This window comes from Manis javanica, chromosome 4 (assembly GCF_040802235.1).
Source record: "Manis javanica isolate MJ-LG chromosome 4, MJ_LKY, whole genome shotgun sequence".
In the NCBI taxonomy this organism is placed as follows: domain Eukaryota; kingdom Metazoa; phylum Chordata; class Mammalia; order Pholidota; family Manidae; genus Manis; species Manis javanica.
Window position 1 is genome coordinate 98,713,598 of NC_133159.1, and position 21,023 is coordinate 98,734,620.

Consider the following 21,023-nt stretch of genomic DNA (forward strand, 5'->3'; position numbering starts at 1 on the left):
CCTACTCTTTGCCTCAAACAAGAAGTAAGACAGAACTGGGAAGTCACCAAAGCAGACGCTTGCACAAAGGACACCAAGACATGTCCCATAATGACCTTGACCCATTCCATGATCCTTAGATTAAATTAGCATTAAATCCCCAAGGCTGATACCTGCACAAAGGAGACACAGACATGTCCAAGAAAAACCTTTTCTCATTAATATGATCACTAGGAGTCCCCCTATTTTCCCCCATGAGTTTTTCTGTCTGCATTATGGATATGAGCATGCACAGACCCAGAGCAGTTGTATGATCTGAACATGTTAACCCACCCCTCACACTTTCCTATAAAACCAAAAAATATTCAGATAAGCAGTGCTAGTCCTGACCTCTCAGGTCATCTGCTCTCTTCGAGAGTGTACTGTCTTCTTGTTAAGTAAAACTGTTTTCTAGACTTCTCATCTTTTTTCATATTCCTTGTCTGACTGCACTGGAGGTGGGGTGAAAATGACCCGTCCCAGTAACATAAGCACTTCAGATTATGATTGCAGCATATGATCATATGATGAAACAGAAGACAGATTCATAAGGGTGAAGTGTCTTGCCAAAGATGGAACAGTTAGCACTAATTTAAACCCTGGATGTCTGACTCTAAAACCTGATTTATTAACCTTCAATTACTGGGCTTCATCAAGTGTCAGGAATGGAATGAGTGAATATATGCTGAGGCCTTCCCTGTTTGGGTCTTTCCACCCGTTTCTCTACAAAGCCCTCCCTGGTAGGTCAGGTGAATGATGAGTAGTCCCCATGGCAATAAAAGAAGGCCAAAGAAACATTTTTTTTTTCTGAATGAGAAGGCTCTCCCTTTGCCTGGCAGTGGAGTGGTGGATAGAAGGGGAGGCAAGGAGGATGCACTGAGGTCCAATCCTCATGTCTCCTCTGCCTAAGTGCCTTCCTCCCAGTGAGATTATCTTAGCATGGCTGATATTTACCTCCACCCAGAACCATGGATGTCACTCTGCCTGAATGTGGAAGGGATCAAGAAAACCATTCTGCATGGGGATAAGAGGGAGCTCCCAAACTTCATCACTGAAGCTGAAGTGAACTTTCATTTCCACACCACAAAATGTTAGGAGAACTGCACAGTGATCCACAGCAAGTAGATGGGCCAGCCTATGCACATTATCAGTGGAAACATATTCAAGTTGGAGGTCTGGAAAATCCTGATGACGTCCACACAGGTCAGTGATGTGGCAGCATCCACACAGGGCTCTACCCTATGTTGTCCAGTTGTCTGCAGCAGAGGGTGGAGGGCAACAACTGGACAGAGTGGCATTCACACATGTGTAGGTTGGCCAACATGTTTGCCTACCACATGCTGGACTACAAGGATCTGGATGAACTGCAGAAGAAGCCACAGCTTCTGATATTCATGACTGAGCTGCTACAGGAGGAGTCTCTGAGTGAGTACCAGAGGAAGACCTGGAACCTGAGCAATGATGAGAAGATGCTGGCAGTGTCCATACTCCACAGGGAAGGAAACATACTCTTCAAGCTGGGATGCCACCCTGAGGCATCCACCAAGTACCAGGAAGTCGTCATCTATCTGAGGAACCTGCAGGCCAAGAACAAGCCCTGGGAGGTACAGTGGCTGAAACTGGAAAAGATGATCAACCCACTGACCCTCAACTACTGCCAGTACCTGCTGATGAAGGAGATGCTGCTACACATTGGTGACATTCTCTGGACCACCCAGGCATCATGAAAGCCTATTATGTGTGGGCAAAGCTCATGGGGAGGTATGGAATGGGGCAGAAGCAAAGGTGGACCTGGATAAAGTACTGGAGCTGGAGCAGTCCATGTGGAAGGCATTGTGAAGTGAGATGAAGCTTTTGGAGAGCCAAATGAAAGGAAGAGGAGAAGCTGTGCTTCCAAAAGAGGCTGGCCTAGCATGCTCAGTTCTCTCCAGCTGCCTCCCTTGTCCCTACCCCATTCTGGCAGCTCCATGCTGCCTCCCAAGACCAACCAGCCTTCTCCCTCCCTTTCTCCTGCCCCACCTCACTCTCCGTACCTCATATCCCATCCTCCTGCCCTCCCTTGCTCTTTCCTGCCACTCCCTGGCCCTCTCCAACCCCCCCTGCCTACCCCACCTCCTACTCAAAACCCTGCCACTGCACTGAACTCTCTGCACCCATCCAGGCAGCCAGCAACCAGCCTGGTCATTTCTAGTTCAGCTGACCAGGACTTTTGTGTCATTTTTAAATATTTAAAGTTCATTTTTTAAATCAAATAATACATGTCAGCGCTAAAAAGCCTCCAAAGGGCACAGAAGAGCTTATGAATAAAAGTGAGGTTCCTGCCCTATCCCTCCCATTCCTTAGCCAGAGCTAATGATTTTAACTGACCCTGTTTTTTATTCTTCTAGTAGTTGCCTTTCTCTCCAAATAATATATTGAAATCATAATTTCTCTACGTGTCATTTTTACCCCATGTCAAGGGAAAATGACGATTTCAACTTTTGACATTTCCTTATCCCTTCTCCTCCTCCCCCCAATTTTGGATAGTTATATTTTTGGTTCTTTGCTTATTCTTGTAGCTTTATGTACACTTTATCTAGAAATATTTTCAACCTTTGGCTACTCTCTTCTGAGTAAAATGAGGGTGACAGCAGTGGGACCTGTAACTCCCATCCCTTACTTCCTCCTTCTTGAGGGCAGATGTCTGATATACCTCTACTTTTCCATCATCTGGGCTGTTAACATCTGTGTTCTGTCTGTAACTAAATTAAATATTTTGTGCTTTGTCTATAGGTTGACTCTAAAATTTGAAAACCAATGAACAAGATTTACATAATTCAAATCCACATAAGCAAAGAGCACTGGTAAAAGTTATTATGTAATAAAAGATAGTATAAGGCATATTTTTCCTCTCTTAACTGATTTAAATAGGAATTGCATAAAATAATATGCAAACAATGTATTATTGAGTCTATAAAGTATATAAAATTAATACACAGGTGATGCATTTGCCAATAAGTACACTAAGGTGGTGTGTGAGAACAACACTGTATTGAGCTAACAAAATGACTACAGATGGTAAAGTAACAACGATAACAATGTATTGTTAAGAATGTGACATCAACAGATGCACTGTATACAACAATACTGTAACAAAAAGGGGAAAACAGAACTATATAGGAGTAACATCTCTACATGTCATTGGAATTAAGATAGTGTAAATCTAAAGTGCATTCTGATAGGTTAAGATATATGTGGTAAACTCTGGAGCAACTACAAAAAAAGCAACTTAAATACAGTGAAAACTCATTAAAGAAATTAAAATGCTACATTAAACATATTCGTTTAATTAAAAGAAGGCAGCAAGAGAGGAATGAAGGAATAAAATTACATGAGAAATGTAAAATAAGAAAATGTTAAATGCAAATCCAATAACATTGGTAATAACTTTAAATATAAATGGATTAAACAAGCCAATCAAAAAGTCAAAATTGTCAGAGTTTAAAATTAAAAAGTGACCCAACTATATGTTATTTATAGTAAACATACATTGGATTCGAAGATGCAAGTATATTGAAAGTAAAAGGATAGAAAAAGCTATATCATGTAAACAGAAACCACAAAAAAGTTGGAGTGGCTATAAAAATATAAGACAAAACAGACATCAAAACAAAAACTGTTGCTAGAGACATTTTATAGTGATAAAAGGGTCAGGATGTTAAAACAAAAACTGTTGCTAGAGATATTTTATAGTGACAAAAGGGTCAATCCATCAGGAAGATATAACAATCATAAACATATATGCACCTAATAACAGAATGGAAATACACATGGAGCAAAATTTGACAGTAATGAAGGGAGAAAGATAATTCAACAACAATGGTTGAATAACTGAATACCCCATTTAAAAAAATGAATAAAACAACTAGACTGGAGATCAACAAGGAAACAGAAGACTTGAAAAGCACTATATATCAATTAGACTTAACAAAAATCTATAGAGCTCTCCACCCAACAACAAAAGAATATATATTCTTTTCAAGTCCACATGGAACATTCTCCAGGACACATCATGATGCTGGGCCATAAAACAAACAATAAATTTTAAGAAAGGAAATTTAAAATATATATTTTCCAGGTATAAGGGAATATAATTTGAAATCAGTAAGAGGGAAAAAGTTGAGAAACTCACAAATATGTGGAAATTAATACATTTCTATGAAATGAATGGGTGAAAGAAGAATGAAAAGAGAAATCAGATACTACTTTGAGATAAATGAAAATGAAAGACATTATCAAAATTTATGAGTTGCAGATGAAATGTTTCTTTTTTTTCTCTTTTTTTTCATTTTGGTATCTTTGATCTACAATTACATGAGGAACATTATGTTTACTAGATTTCCTCCATCAGCAGATCCCCCCAACAAACCCCATTACAGTCACTGTCCATCAGCATATTAAGATGCTGTAGAATCACTACTTGTCTTCTCTGTGTTGCACAGCCCTCCCCATGCCCACCCTCCATTATACATGCTAATCGTAATGCCCCCATTCATTCCCCACTCCCTTATCCCTCCCTTCCCACCCCTCCTGCCCAGTCCCTTTCCCTTTGGTAACCATTAGTCCATTCTTGGGTTCTGGATTCTGCTGCTGTTTTGCTCTTTCAGTTTTTCTTTGTCCTTGTACTCCACATATGAGTGAAATCATTTGGTACTTGTCTTTCTCCAGCTGGCTTATTTCACTGAGCATAATACCCTCTAGCTCCATCCATGTTGTTGCAAATGGTAGGATTTGTTTTCTTCTTCTGGCTGAATAATATTCCATTGTGTACATGTACCACATCTTCTTTATCCATTCATCTACTGATGGACATTTAGGTTGCTTCCATATCTTGGCTATTTTAAATACTGCAACGAGAAACATAGGGGTGCATCTGTCTTCTTCAAACTGGAGTGCTGCATTTTTGGGGTAAATTCCTAGAAGTGGAATTCCTGGGTCAAATGGTACTTCTATTTTGAGCCTTTTGAGGAACCTCCATACTGCTTTCCACAATGGTTGAACTAATTTACATTCTCACCAGCAGTGTAGGAGGGTTCCCCTTTCTCCACAACCTCACCAACATTTGTTGTTGTCTGTCTTTTGGATGGTAGCCATCCTTACTGGTGTGAGATGATATCTCATTGTGGTTTTAATTTGCATTTCTCTGATGACAAACGATGTGGAGCATCTTTTCATGTGTCTGTTGGCCATCTGAATTTCTTCTTTAGAGAACTGTCTATTCAGCTCCTCTGCCCATGTTTTAATTCGGTTATTTGTTTTTGTTGAGGTGAGTGAGCTCTTTATATATTTTGGATGTCAGCCCTTTATTGGATCTGTCATTTACGAATATATTCTCCCATATTGTAGGGTACCTTTCTGTTCTATTGATGGTGTCCTTTGTTGTACAGAAGCTTTGCAGCTTTATATAGCCCCATTTGTTCATTTTTTCACTTGTTTCCCTTGCCGGGGAGATATGTTTAAGAAGAGGTCACTCATGTTTATGTCTAAGGGATTTTTGCCTATGTTTTTTTCTAAGAGTTTTATGGTTTCATGACTTACATTCAAGTCTTTGATCCATTTTGAATTTACTTTTGTGTATGGGGTTAGACAGTGATCCAGTTTCATTCTCTTATGTGTAGCTGTCCAGTTTTGCCAGCACCATCTGTTGAAGAGATTGTCATTTCCCCATTGTATGTCCATGGCCCCTTTATTGAATACTAGTTGACCATATATGTTTGGGTTAATGTATGGAGTCTCTCTTCTGTGCCATTGGTCTGTGGCTCTGTTCTTGCACCAGTACCAAATTGTCTTGATTACTGTGGCTTTGTAGTACAGCTTTAAGTTGGGGAGTGAGATCCCCCTACTTTATTCTCAGGATTGCTTTAGCTATTTGGGGTCTTTGGTGTTTCCATATGAATTTTTGAATTATTTGTTCCAGTTCATTGAAGAATGCTGTTGGTAGTTTATACGGATTCCATTGAATCTGTATATTGCTTTGGGTAGGATGGCCATTTTGACGATATTAATTCTTCCTAGCCAGGAGCATGGGATGAGTTTCCATTTGTTAGTGACCTCTTTAATTTCTCTTGAGTGTCTTACAGTTTTCAGAGTATAGGTCTTTCACTTCCTTGGTTAGGTTTATTCCTAGGTATTTTATTCTTTTTGATGCTATTGAGAATGTAATTGTCTTCCTGATTTCTCTTTCTATTAGTTTATTGTTAGTGTATAGGAAAGCCACAGATTTCTGTGTGTTAATTTGGTATCCTGCAACTTTGCTGAATTCTGATATTAGCTCTAGTAGTTTCAGAGTGGTGTCTTTAGGGATTTTTATGAACAATATTATGCCATCTGCAAATAGTGACAGTTTAACTTCTTCTTTACCTATCTGGATTCCTTGTATTTCTTTGTTTTGTCTAATTGCCATGGCTAGGACCTCCAGTATGTTGAATAACAGTGGGGAGAGTGGGCATCCCTGTCTTGTTCCCGATCGCAGAGGAAAAGCTTTCAGCTTCTCACTGTTCAGTATGATGTTGGCTGTGGGTTTATCATATATGGTCTTTATTATGTTGAGGTATTTGCCCTCTATACCCATTTCGTTGAGAGTTTTTATCATGAATGGATGTTGAATTTTATCGAATGCTGTTTCAGCATCTATGGAGATGATCATGTGGTTTTTGTCTTTCTTTTCGTTGATGTGGCGGATAATGTTGATGGACTTTCGAATGTTGTACCATCCTTGCATCCCTGGGATGAATCCCACTTGGTCATGGTGTATGATCCTCTTTTTGTATTTTTGAGTTCAGTTTGCTAATATTTTTTATGTATTTTTGAATTCGGTTTGCTAATATTTTGTTGAGTATTTTTGCATCTACGTTCATCAGGGATATTGGTCTGTAGTTTTCTTTTTTGCTGGGGTCTGTGCCTGGTTTTGGTATTAGGGTGCTGTTAGCTTCATAGAATGAGTTTGGGAGTATCCCCTCCTCTTCTATTTTTTGTAAAACTTAAAGGAGAATGGGTATTATGTCTTCCCTGTATGTCTGATAAAATTCCAAGGTGAATCCATCTGGTGCAGGGGTTTTGTTCTTTGGTAGTTTTTTGATTACCGCTTCAATTTCATTGCTGGTAATTGGTCTGTTGAGATTTTCTGTTTCTTTCTGGGTCAGTCTTGGAAGGTTGTATTTTTCTAGGAAGTTGTCCATTTCTCCTAGGTTTCCCAGCTTGTTAGCATATAGGTTTTCATAGTATTCTCTAATAATTCTTTGTATTTCTGTGGGGTCCGTCGTGATTTTTCCTTTCTCGTTTCTGATTCTGTTGATGTGTGTTGACTCTCTTTTCCTCTTCATAAGTCTGGCTAGAGGCTTATCTTTTATTTTCTCAAAGAAACAGCTCTTGGTTTCATTGATTTTTTCTACTGTTTTATTCTTCTCAATTTTATTTATTTCTTCTCTGATCTTTAATGTCCCTCCTTCTGCTGACCTTAGGCCTCATTTGTTCTTCTTTTTCCAATTTCGATAATTGTGACATTAGACCATTCATTTCAGATTGTTCTTCCTTCCTTAAATATGCCTGGATTGCTACGTACTTTCCTCTTAAGACTGCTTTTGCTGTATCACACAGCAGTTGGGGCTTTGTGTTGTTGTTGTCATTTGTTTCCATATATGGCTGGATCTCCATTTTAATTTGGTCATTGATCCATTGATTATTTAGGAGCATGTTGTTAAGCCTCTATGTGTTTGTGAGCCTTTTTGTTTTCTTTGTACAATTTATTTCTAGTTTTTCGTCTTTGTGGGCTGAAAAGTTGGTTTGTAGGATTTTAATCTTTTGGAATTTACTGAGGCTCTTCTTGTAGCCTAGTATGTGGTCTCTTCTGGAGAATGTTGCATGTGCACTTGAGAAGAATGTGTATCCTGTTGCTTTTGGATGTAGAGTTCTGTAGATGTCTATTAGGTCCATCTGTTCTAATGTATTGTTCAGTGCCTCTGTGTCCTTACTTATTTTCTGTCTGGTGGATCTGTCCTTTGGAGTGAGTGTGTGTTGAAGTCTCCCAGAACGAATGCATTGCATTCTATTTCCTCCTTTAATTCTGTTAGTATTTGTTTCACATATGTTGGTGCTCCTGTATTGGCTGCGTATCTATTTATAATGATTATATCCTCTTGTTGGACTGAGCCCTTTATCATTATGTAATGTCCTTCTTTATCTTTTGTTACTTTCTTTATTTTGAAGTCTATTTTGTCTGCTACTAGTATTGCAATACCTGCTTTTTTCTCTGTGCTGTTTGCATAAAATATCTTTTTCCATCCCTTGACTTTATGTCTGTGCATATCTTTGGGTTTGAGGTGAGTCTCTTGTAAGCAGCATATGGATGGGTCTTGCTTTTTTATCTATTCTATTACTCTGTGTCTTTCAATTGGTGCATTCAGTCCATTTACATTTAGGGTGATTATTGAAAGGTATGTACTTATTGCCATTGCAAGCTTTAAGTTTGTGGTTACCAAAGGTTCAAGGTTAGCTTCTTTACTATCTTACTGTCTAACTTAACTTGGTTATTAAGCTATTATAAACACTGTCTGATGATTCTTTATTTCTCTCCCTTCTTATTTCTCCTCCTCCCTTCTTCATATGTTGGGTGTTTTGTTCTGTACTCTTTTTAGTAGTGCTCCTATCTAGAGCAGTCCCTGTAAGATGCCTTGTAGAGGTGGTTTGTGGGAGGCAAATTCCCTCAACTTTTGTTTGTCTGGGAATTGTTTAATCCCTCCTTCATATTTAAAAGATAATAGTGCTGGATACGGTATTGTTGGTTCGAGGCCCTTCTGTTTCATTGCATTAAGTGTATCGTGCCACTCTCTTCTAGCCTGTAGGGTTTCTGTTGAGAAGTCTGATGATAGCCTGATGGGTTTTCCTTTATAGGTGACCTTTTTTTTTTCTCTCTGGCTGCCTTTAATACTTTGTCCTTGTCTTTGATCTTTGCCATTTTAATTATTATATGTCTTGGTGTTGCCCTCCTTGGATCCCTTGTCACTGGAGTTCTGTGTACCTCTGTGGTCTGAGAGGCCATTTGCTTCCCTAGTTTGGGGAAGTTTTAAGCAATTATTTCTTCAAAGACACTTTCTATCCCTTTTTCTCTCTCTTCTTCTTCTGGTACCCCTAGAATGCGGATATTGTTCTGTTTCAATTGGTCACACATTTCTCTTAAAATTCTTTCAGTCCTGGAGATCCTTTTATCTCTCTCTGCATCAGCTTCTTTACATTCCTGTTCTCTGTTTTCTAGTCCATTAATGGTCTCTTGCATCTCATCCATTCTGTTTTGAAGTCCTTCCTGAGCTTATTTTATTTCTGTATTCTCCCTCCTTAGTTCTTGCATATTTCTCTGCAAGTCCATTAGCATGGTTATGACTTTTGTTTTGAATTCTTTTTCAGGAAGACTGGTTAAATCTATCTCCCCAGGTTCCTTCTCAGGGGAAGATGTTGAAGATGCCGAAGCTGTCTGGGTTAGTCTTGTCTGGATCAAATTTTTTTGCCTTTTCATGTTGATAGGTGCAGTGGAGTGCTATTGACGCATCTATCAGCTGAGAGAGTCAAGCCCCTTTCCACTTGGCTCCTGGCTTTTCTTTACTGGGACAACTGCAACTCCTAATGGCTTGTGTTGGGCAATTTCATGTAGACTGGGTCTTTGTATCTTGCCTGGCTGGTATGGAGGAAGCTCCCTTGCTGAGGGCGTGGCCAGCCTCAGGCTGCTGCTCTGCTATGGCAGGGCCCTGGAGGGGTAATGGATGGGAGACTGTTTGGCTGTTTACCTCCATGAGGGGTCTCAGAGCTGTTGCCCAGGGGTTTAGTGCACCCGTAGTTCCCTGGAATTTTCAGCTGCTGGACTGTGACCTGGGATGCTTCCATCCAGCCGTGGGGTCCCTGTCCCTTTAAGACTTTCAAAAAGCACTTGCTTTTCTTTGTCACAGGGGTGCTGGCTTTGGGAACTGCTCACAGGTCCTACTGTCCTGCTTCCATAGTTTCCAGCACCCCACACATGCACTGTGTCTGCGGTCTCGTGCACATGGCTAGGTCCAGGTGTTTAGCAGTCCTGGGCTCCCTCTCCCTCCCTGCTCCAACTCCTCTCCTCCCACCGGGAGCTGGTGTGATGGGCGCTCGGGTCCCGCCAGGCTGCGGCTTGTATCTTACCCCTTTCACCATGTGCTGGGTTTTCGCAGGTGTGGATGTAGTCTGGCTGTTGTCCTGTGTTTTCTGGTCTCCCTTTTAGGATTAGTTGTATTTGTTGTATTTTCAAAAATATATATGTTTTTGGGAGGAGATTCCCACTGTCCTACTCACACCGCCACCTTTGATGAAATGTTTCTTAGAGGCAAATATATAGTTGTAAGTGTCTGTTTAAAAAAGAAGAAATAATATGATAAAGGAGCCACAGACATACAATGGGGAAATGACAGCCTCTTCAACAACTGGTGTTGGCAAACTGGACAGCTACATGCAAGAGAATGAGACTGGATTATTGCCTATCCCCATACACAAAAGAAAACTGGAAATGGATCAAAAACCTGAATGTAATTCATGAAACAATAAACTCTTAGAAGACAACATAGGTAAAAATCTCCTGAATATAAACATAATCACCTTCTTCCTGAACGCATTTCCTTGAGCAAGGGAAACAAAAGCAAAAGTGAACACATGGGACTACATCAAACTAAAAAGCTCTGTACAGCAAAGGACACCATCAACAGAACAAAAAGGCATCCTACAGTATGGGAGAATATATCTGTAAATGACATATCCAACAAGGGGTTAACATCCAAAATATATAAAGAACTCACATGCCTCAAAACCCCAAAAGCAAGTAACCTGATTAAAAAGTTGGTGGAGGATATGAACAGACAATTCTCCAAAAAAGAAAGTTAGATGGCCAACAAACACATGAAAAGATGTTTCACATCACTAATTATCATGGAAATGAAAATAAAAACCACAATGAGATATCACCTTACACCAGTTTGGATGGCCACCATCGAAAAAACTAATAACAACAATGCTGGTGAAGATGTGGAGAAAGGAGAACCCTCCTATACTGCTGGTGGGAATGTAAGCTAGTTCAGTCATTGTGGAAACCAATATGGAGGTTCCTCAGAAACTTAAAATAAAAATACCATTTCACCCAGGAGTTCCACTCCTAAGAATTTACCCAAAGAATATAATTTCTCAAATTCAAAAAGACATATGCACCCCTATGTTTATTGCAGCACTATTTATAATAGTCAAGATATGGAAGCAACCTAAGTGTCCATCAGTAAATGAATGGATAAAGAAAAGGTGGTACATATATACAATGAAATACTATTCAGCCATAAGAAAGAAACAAATTCTATCATTTGCAACAACATGGATCGAACTGGAGGATATTATGCTTAGTGAAATAAGCCAAGTGGAGAAAGACAAGTAACAAATGATTTCCCTCATTTGTGGAGTATAACAATAAAGCAAAACTGAAGGAACCAAACAGCAACAGACTTCAAGAAGGGACTAGTAGTTACCAAAGGGGAGTGGAGTGGGAGAGTGGGTGGGGAGGAAGGGAGAAGGGGATTATGGTATATTATGATTGACACTCATGGGGAATACAGTGTAGCACAGAGAAGGCAAATAGTGACTCTGTGGCATCTTACATACTGTTGAGCAGTGACTGCAATGGGGTATGGGGGGACATGATAACATGGGTGAATGTGGTAACCACATTGTTTTTTTCATGTGATATCTTCATAAGAGTGTATATCAATAATACCTTAATAAAATAAATAAATAAAAAGACCCTCAGGATAAACTATGCAACAAAAAAAAGAAAGAAGGAATATTTCAAATCAATAACCTAACTTTGTGCCTTAAGCCAGTATATAAAGAAGAGAAAAACTAAATCCAAAACCAGCAGAAAGAAGGAAATAAAGATGAAAGGGGAATTCGTGAAGTAGTGAATAGAAAAAAATTGACTGAAAAAATGAATGAAACCAAAAATGTATTCTTTGAAAAGATTGATGAAATTAACAAATCTTTAGCTAGATTGATCAAAATAAAAAGAACCCCACTATTAGCCTTGGAAATGAAAGTGGAACATCACTATCAACTTTATAGAATAAAGAGTATTATAAAGGAATAATATGAACAATAGCATGCACAATAAATAAGATTACAGATGAAACTGACACATTTTTTAAAAGACACATTACAAATACTACTACAGGAAATACACAGTTTGAGTAAGGCTATAACAAATGAGAGATTTAATTAGTAATAATTTAAAATCTGTCCACACACAAAAAACCCATTCCCAAATAGCTTCAACAATGAATTACACCAAAGAATTAATAGAACTTATCTCAAACTTTCCCAAACAATAGAAAAGGAACAGACAGTTTATACCTCATTTTATGAGGCCAATATTAATTACCATTATACCAAAACCAGGAATAACACAGAAAACTACAGACCAATATGTCTTAAGAATATGGAAGCAAAAATCCACAACTGAAATGTTAGTAAACCAGATCCAGTAATGTATAAAAATAAACACCATCAACAAATAGGATTTATCCCATTAATTCAAGCTTGGCTTAATATCTGAAAATAGATTATGTAATACATCATATCAATAAAATAAAAAAAATTATATGATTAGCTTTGGAGTCATTTTGGCCACTCTCATGTGGGTTCCCCTGATCTTAGGCACCCAATGCTGTGTTAGAGTTTGAGTGTCAGGTTGGAAAAGACAAAGAGGCCCTGTTCCCATTGCATGGAGGTGTGCCTGGGGTCTGGGTACACCCCAGGTACCCCACACCAGGGCTGGGATCAGGACCACCATGCCCGGGTTTGCCTCCTCTTTCACCATGTCCAGCCTGCTCTACCCACAGAGTCCAATGGTGGTGGTTGTGATGAGGGGCTTGGCTCAGGTGGGAACAAACTGCAGGGGCTCAAGAATCAGGATTGGAATGGCAGCCTAAGTTGGGTTATTATTCTGAAGGGCAGTGTGAGCTTTGAGGATGTGGCATCTACTCCTGGGAGGAATGGGAACTCCTTGGTGAGGCTCATAGATGCCTATACTTTGATGTGATGCTGGCAAACTTGGCACTTACAACCTACATGGATTGTTGGTGTGGAGCAGAGGGTGAGCATCTGTGGAGAGTTTCTGTAAAAAGAGTATCACAGGTCAATGTTTCTAAGGCATGTCTGTCTTCCTATAGGTCCCACCCATGCAAGATGTATAGTCCAGTCTTGAAAGATAATTTGCGCTTGGCTGAGCACCAGAGAATACATCAATCACAGAAGCTATGCAGGTTTGGCCCATATGGAAAACAATTATATTTCAGTGCAAACATCCATCAGTACCAGAAGCAGGACACTGGAGAGAAACCCTTCAGAATCAACATCAGCAGAGTCTCCTTTGTAATGACTACTACTTTCATGTGTATGGGGAGCCCTTTACCTGCAGGGAAGTTGGGAAGGACTTCTGGCCAGCCCAGGATTTCTCCTGGTATGTACTACTAACACTAATGAAAAAACAAACACTGGAATTGAGTAAATGGCAGGTTTTGCAGGCAAAAATCACATTACAATTCCAAAGAATGCATGAATGTTTTGAGGTGCAAACATACATTTGTTTATCACCAGAGAGTCCTCTATAGAAAAAGATGTTATGTGTACAACAAATGTGGGAAATCCTTTAGCCAAAGTTACAGCCTCATTAGACATTGGAGAGTTCACTCAGAAGAAAGGCCTTATGAGTGTGGGGACTGTGGGAAATCCTTTATCCATAGCTATAACCTCATGAAACACCAGAGAGTTCACACTGCAGAAAGACCTTATGAGTGCAAGGAATGTGGGGTATTGTTTACCTGCAAGTCAATTCTCTTAGAACAACAAAGAGTTCACACTGGAGAAAGGCCATATGAATGCTGTGAATGTGGGAAATTCTTTACCCATAGCTCTACCCTAATGAAACACCGGATAATTCACAGTGATTGTTCAGAATTTGGGAAATCCTTTAACAAAATTATTCCCCTCATTCAACACTGAGAGTTCACACTGGAGTAAGGCCTTATGAGTGTGGTACATGTGGAAAATTATTTAGTAATGAGTCCAACCTCAAAAATATTGGAAAGTTCACCCTGGAGAAAGGCCTTATGAATGCTGTGAATGTGGGAAATCTTTTAGCCAAAGCTCCAGTCTCATTAAGCACCAGAAAGTATACATGAGATAAAGGCCCTATGAATGATATAATGAAATAAATATTTATGTTCCCCAAAATTCATTTGTTGAAACCAGATTTCCTAATAAGATAGTAGTAGGAGGTAAGGTGTTTAGGGACATAATTAAGATTAGAATGGGTCTTGAGGATTGAGCCCTCAAGAATGGGATTACAGTCCTTATAAGAGTCCTGAGATATTTTGCTTTCTCTATGCACCATGTAAGGACTTTTAGAGAAGATGGTCATCTGTGAATCTGGTCCTCCCAAGACACAGTCTGCCCATACAGGGACCATGATACAAATGTCCAGCCTCTAGAACTATGAGAAATAAATTTATCTTGTTAACTAAAAAAAAAATCATATGATCATCTCATTAGATGCAGAAAAAGCATTAGAAAAAGTACGAGACTCTCATAAAAAAAAAAACACTCACCAAACTAGAAATAGAAGGGTACTCCCATAACCTGACACAGGGCATCTACAAACAAAACAAAAACCTAAGAACTAACATCATAGTGAATGTCATTTCCCCCTAATATCAGATACAAGACAATAATGTCCACTCTTGCCCCTTTCTATTTAACATTATACTGGAAGAACTAGACAGGAAACTGGTCAAAAATAAATGAGAAAGAACAAAGCTAGAGATATCATGCCCCCAGGTTTCAAGCTATAGTACAAAGCTACAGTGGTTAAAATAATATGGTACTGGCACAAGAACAAACTCATGGATAAATGGAACAGAATAGAGATCCCAGAAATAAAGTCAAGCATATACAGTCAATTAATGTATGACAAAGGAGCCATGAATATACAATAGGGAGATGACAGTCTCTTCCATAAATGGTACAGGGAAAATTGGACAGCTACATGAAAGAGAAGGAAACTAGACAACTGTTTTCCACCATGCACAAGTAAACTCTAAATGGATTAAACACATAAATGTAAGACACAAAACCATAAAACTCTTAGAACAAAACATAGGTAAGAATCTCGTGAATGTCAGCATGAGAAATTTCTTCCTAGATATGCTTCCCCACGCAAGGGAAACAGAGAGAAAATAAAGAAGTGGGACTATATCAAACAAAAAAGCTTCTGTAGGGCAAAGGAAAGTGCCATTAAAACATAAATGCAACTCACTGTATGGGAAAATATATTTGCAAATGATATATCCAATAAGGGACTAATACCCAAAATGCATAAATAACTCATAAAACTCAACCAAAAAGAAAAAAACCCCAAATAACCCAATTGAAAAGTGGGTGTGAGACCTGAAAAGACATTTCCAAAGAAATTAATCATCAACAGACACATGAAAAGATGCTCCACACTACTAATCATCAGGGAAATGCAAATCAAAACCATAATGAGGTATCAGCTCACACCAATCAGAATGGCCACTATCCAAAAGACAAGAAATAAAAAGTGTTGTTGAGGATGTGGAGAAAAGGGAACCCTCCTATGCTGTTGGTAGGAATGTAAATTTCTCCTGCCACTGTGAAAAACAGTGTGGAGGTTCCTCCAAAAACTGAAAATAAAAATATCAGGGGGCAGAGCCAGGATGGCGGTGTGAGTAGAGCAGTGGAAATCTCCCAAAAACACATAGAGCTATGAAAATATAACAAAGAAAAATCTTCCTAAAATAGAGACCACAGGACACAGGACAACATCCAGACCACATCCACACCTGCAAGAACCCAGCGCCTTGCGAAGGGGGTAAGATACAAGCCCCGGCCCGGTGGGACCCAAGCACCCCTGCCCCTGGCTCCCGGCGGGTGGAAAGAAACCGGAGCGGTTTTTTTTTTTTTTTTTGGCGAGTGCTTTTTGGAAGCCTTAAAGGGACGGGCCCCCGTTGCTAGGGAGGCAGGGTGGGGGGACCGGTGAGCAGGTGCCTGGGACCGGTGCCTGAGGACAAAGAATATCCCGCGTTTCTCCCTGCGGGACCAGCGGGCGGGTGACTGAGACCGGTGCCTGAGGACGGAGGAAATCGCGCATTTTCCCCCTTTTTTTTTTCTCTTTTTGGCAAGCGCTATTTGGAAGCCTTAAAGGGACAGGGACCCCGGTGCTAGGGAGGCAGGGCGGTGGGACTGGTGAGCTGGTGCCTGGGACTGGTGCCTGAGGACAAAGAATATCCCACGTTTTTCCCTGCGGGACTGGTGGGCGGGTGCCTGAGACCGGCACTTGAGAACAGAGGAAAACGCGCGTTTTCCCCCTTTTTTTTTTCTCTTTCTTGCGAGTGCTTTTTGGAAGCCTAAAAGGGACAGGGACCCTGGTGCTAGGGAGGCACGGCGACGGGACTGGTGAGCGGGTGCCTGGGACTGGCACCTGAGGACAAAGAATATCCCGCGTTTTTCCCTGTGGGACCGGTGGGCAGGTGCCAGAGATGGCACCTGAGGACGGAGGAAATCGCGCATTTTCCCCCTTTTTTTCTCTCTTTTTGGTGAGTGCTTTTTGGAAGCCTTAAAGGGACAGGGACCCTGGTGCTAGGGAGGCAGGGCGGCGGGACTGGTGAGCGGGTGCCTGGGACCAGCGCCTGAGGACAAAGAATATCGAGCGTTCTTTCCCTGCGGGACCGGTGGGTGGGTGCTTTTTGGAAGCCTTGAAAGGACAGGGACCCTGGTGCTAGGGACACAAGGCAGCAGGACCAGTGAGCGGGTGCCTGGGACCGGCACCTGAGGACAAAAAAAAAAAATCGTGTGTTTTTTCCTTTTTTTTTCTTTCTGTTCCCTCTCTCATTGTTGCTGTTGTTTTGATTTGGAGAGTGCTTTTTGGAAGTCTTAAAGGGGCAGGACAGGACACTTAGACCAGAGGCAGGGAATCTGGGGATCTCTGGGCACTCTAACCCCCTGGGCAGCAGGGAGCACAGAGGCCCCTTACAGAGATAAATAGTCTCCAGGCCGCTCCCCCTCCAACGGAGCCCCACCATTTTGGAGGAACAGCCCCAGCCAGGCCAAGCCCACAGCAACAGCAGAGATAAACCCCATAGCAACTGGGCAGGAAGCAGAAGCCCTGTCTGTGCACAGCTGACCATCACAAGCCACTAGAGGTCGCTATTCTCCCAGGAGAAGGCCACAAACCAACAAGAAGGGAAGCTCTTCCAGCGGTCACTTGTACCAGCTCTGCAAACTATCTCTATCACCATGAAAAGGCAAAACTACAGGCAGACAAACATCACAGAGACAACACCTGAGAGGGAGACAGACCTAACTAGTCCTCCTGAAAAAGAATTCAAAAAAAAAATCATGAACATGCTGACAGAGATGCAGAGAAAAATACAAGAGCAATGGGATGAGATGCAGAGAAAAATGCAAGAGCAGTGGGATGAGATGCAGAGAAAAATGCAAGAGCAGTGGGATGAAGTCCAAAAGGAGATCACAGATGTCAGGAAGGAGATCACAGAAGTGAAACAATCCCTGGAAGGATTTATAAGCAGAATGGATAAGATGCAAGAGGCCATTGAAGGAATAGAAGCCAGAGAACAGGAACGCATAGAAGCTGACATAGAGAGAGATAAAAGGATCTCCAGGAATGAAACAACACTAAGAGAACTATGTGACCAAGCCAAAAGGAATAATATTCGTATTATAGGGGTACCAGAAGAAGAAGAAAGAGGAAAAGGGATAGAAAGTCTCTTTGAAGAAATAATTGCTGAAAACTTCCCCAAACTGGGGGAGGAAATAATCGAACAGACCATAGAATTACACAGAACCCCCAACAGAAAGGATCCAAGGAGGACAACACCAAGACACATAATAATTAAAATGGCAAGGATCAAGGACAAGGAAAGAGTTTTAAAGGCAACTAGAGAGAAAATGGTCACCTATCAAGGAAAACCCATCAGGCTAACATCAGACTTCTCGACAGAAACCCTACAGGCCAGAAGAGAATGGCATGATATACTTAATGCAATGAAACAGAAGGGTCTTGAACCAAGGATACTGTATCCAGCATGACTATCATTTAAATATGATGGCGGGATTAAACAATTCCCAGACAAGCAAAAGCTGAGGGAATTTGCTTCCCACAAACCACCTCTACAGGGCATCCTACAGGGACTGCTCTAGATGGGAGCACTCCTAAAAAGAGCACAGAACAAAACACACAACATATGAAGAAGGGAGGAGGAGGAATAAGAAGGGAGAGAAGAAAAGAATCTCCAGACAGTGTATATAACAGCTCAATAAGCGAGCTAAGTTAGGCATTAAGATACTAAAGAAGCTAACCTTGAACCTTTGGTAACCACGAATCTAAAGTCTGCAATGGCAATAAGTACATATCTCTCAATAGTCACCCTAAATGTAAATGGACTTAACGCACCAATCAAAAGACACAGAGTAATAGAATGGATAAAAAAGCAAGACCCATCTATATGCTGCTTACAAGAAACTCACCTTAAACCCAAAGATAAGCATAGACTAAAAGTCAAGGGATGGAAAAACATATTTCAGGCAAACAATAGTGAGAAGAAAGCAGGGGTTGCAGTACTATTATCAGACAAAATAGACTTCAAAACAAAGAAAGTAACAAGAGATAAAGAAGGATACTACATAATGATAAAGGGCTCAGCCCAACAAGAGGATATAACCATTCTAAATATATATGCACCCAATACAGGAGCACCAGCATATGTGAAGCAAATACTAACAGAACTAAAGAGGGAAATAGACAGCAATGCATTCATTGTAGGAGACTTCAACACACCATTCACCCCAAAGGATAGATCCACCGGGCAGAAAATAAGTAAAGACACACAGGCACTGAACAACACACTAGAACAGATGGACCTAATAGACATCTATAGAACTCTACATCCAAAAGCAAGAGGATATACATTCTTCTCAAGTGCACATGGAACATTCTCCAGAATAGACCACATACTAGCTCACAAAAAGAGCCTCAGTAAATTCCAAAATATTGAAATTCTACCAACCAATTTTTCAGACCACAAAGGTATGAAAGTAGAAATAAATTCTACAAAGAAAACAAAAAGGCTCACAAACACATGGAGGCTTAACAACATGCTACTAAATAATCAATGGATCAATGAACAAATCAAAATAGAGATCAAGGAATATATAGAAACAAATGACAACAACAACACTCAGCCCCAACTTCTGTGGGATGCAGCGAAAGCAGTCTTAAGAGGAAAGTATATAGCAATCCAGGCACACTTGAAGAAGGAAGAACAATCCCAAATGAATAGTCTAACATCACAATTATTAAAACTGGAAAAAGAAGAACAAATGAGGCCTAAAGTCAGCAGAAGGAGGGACATAATAAAGATCAGAGAAGAAATAAACAAAATTGAGAAGAATAAAACAATAGCAAAAATCAATGAAACCAAGAGCTGGTTCTTTGAGAAAATAAACAAAATAGATAAGCCTCTAGCCCAACTTATTAAGAGAAAAAGAGAGTCAACACACATCAACATAATCAGAAATGAGAATGGAAAAATCATGACAGACTCCACAGAAATACAAAGAATTATTAAAGACTACTATGAAAACCTATATGCCAACAAGCTGGAAAACCTAGAAGAAATGGACAACTTCCTAGAAAAATACAACCTCCCAAGACTGACCAAGGAAGAAACACAAAAGTTAAACAAACCAATTACGAGCAAAGAAATTGAAACAGTAATCAAAAAACTACCCAAGAACAAAACCCCGGGGCCGGACGGATTTACCTCGGAATTTTATCAGACACACAGAGAAGACATAATATCCATTCTCCTTAAAGTGTTCCACAAAATAGAAGAAGAGGGAATACTCCCAAACTCATTCTATGAGGCCAACATCACCCTAATTCCAAAACCAGGCAAAGACCCCACCAAAAAAGAAAATTACAGACCAATATCCCTGATGAATGTAGATGCAAAAATACTCAATAAAATATTAGCAAACAGAATTCAACAGTATAGCAAAAGGATCATACACCATGACCAAGTGGGATTCATCCCAGGGATGCAAGGATGGTACAACATTCGAAAATCCATCAACATCATCCACCACATCAACAAAAAGAAAGACAAAAACCACATGATCATCTCCATAGATGCTGAAAAAGCATTTGACAAAATTCAACATCCATTCATGATAAAAACTCTCAACAAAATGGGAATAGAGGGCAAGTACCTCAACATAATAAAGGCCATATATGATAAACCCACAGCCAGCATTATACTGAACAGCGAGAAGCTGAAAGCATTTCCTCTGAGATCGGGAACCAGACAGGGATGCCCACTCTCCCCACTGTTATTTAACATAGTACTGGAGGTCCTAGCCACGGCAATCAGACAAAACAAAGAAATACAAGGAATCCAGATTGGTAAAGAAGAAGTTAAACTGTCACTATTTGCAGATGATATGATACTGTACATAAAAAACCCTAAAGACTCCACTCCAAAACTACTAGAACTGATATCGCAATACAGCAAAGTTGCAGGATACAAAATTAACACACAGAAATCTGTAGCTTTCCTATACACTAACAACGAATCAATAGAAAGGGAAATCAGGAAAACAATTCCATTCACCATTGCATCAAAAAGAATAAAATACCTAGGAATAAACCTAACCAAAGAAGTGAAAGACTTATACTCTGAAAACAACAAGTCACTCTTAAGAGAAATTAAAGGGGACACTAAGAAATGGAAACTCATCCCATGCACATGTTAGGAAGAATTAATATCATGAAAATGGCCATCCTGCCCAAAACAATATACAGATTTGATGCAATCCCTATCAAATTA

General features: G+C 40.1%; 1 pseudogene; it reads left to right on the forward strand.

Annotated features, from left to right (window-relative positions):
* Nucleotides 1-957: 957 nt before the first annotated feature.
* Nucleotides 958-21,023, forward strand: part of LOC108391490 (aryl-hydrocarbon-interacting protein-like 1 pseudogene) — a 39,128-nt pseudogene continuing 19,062 nt past the window's right edge.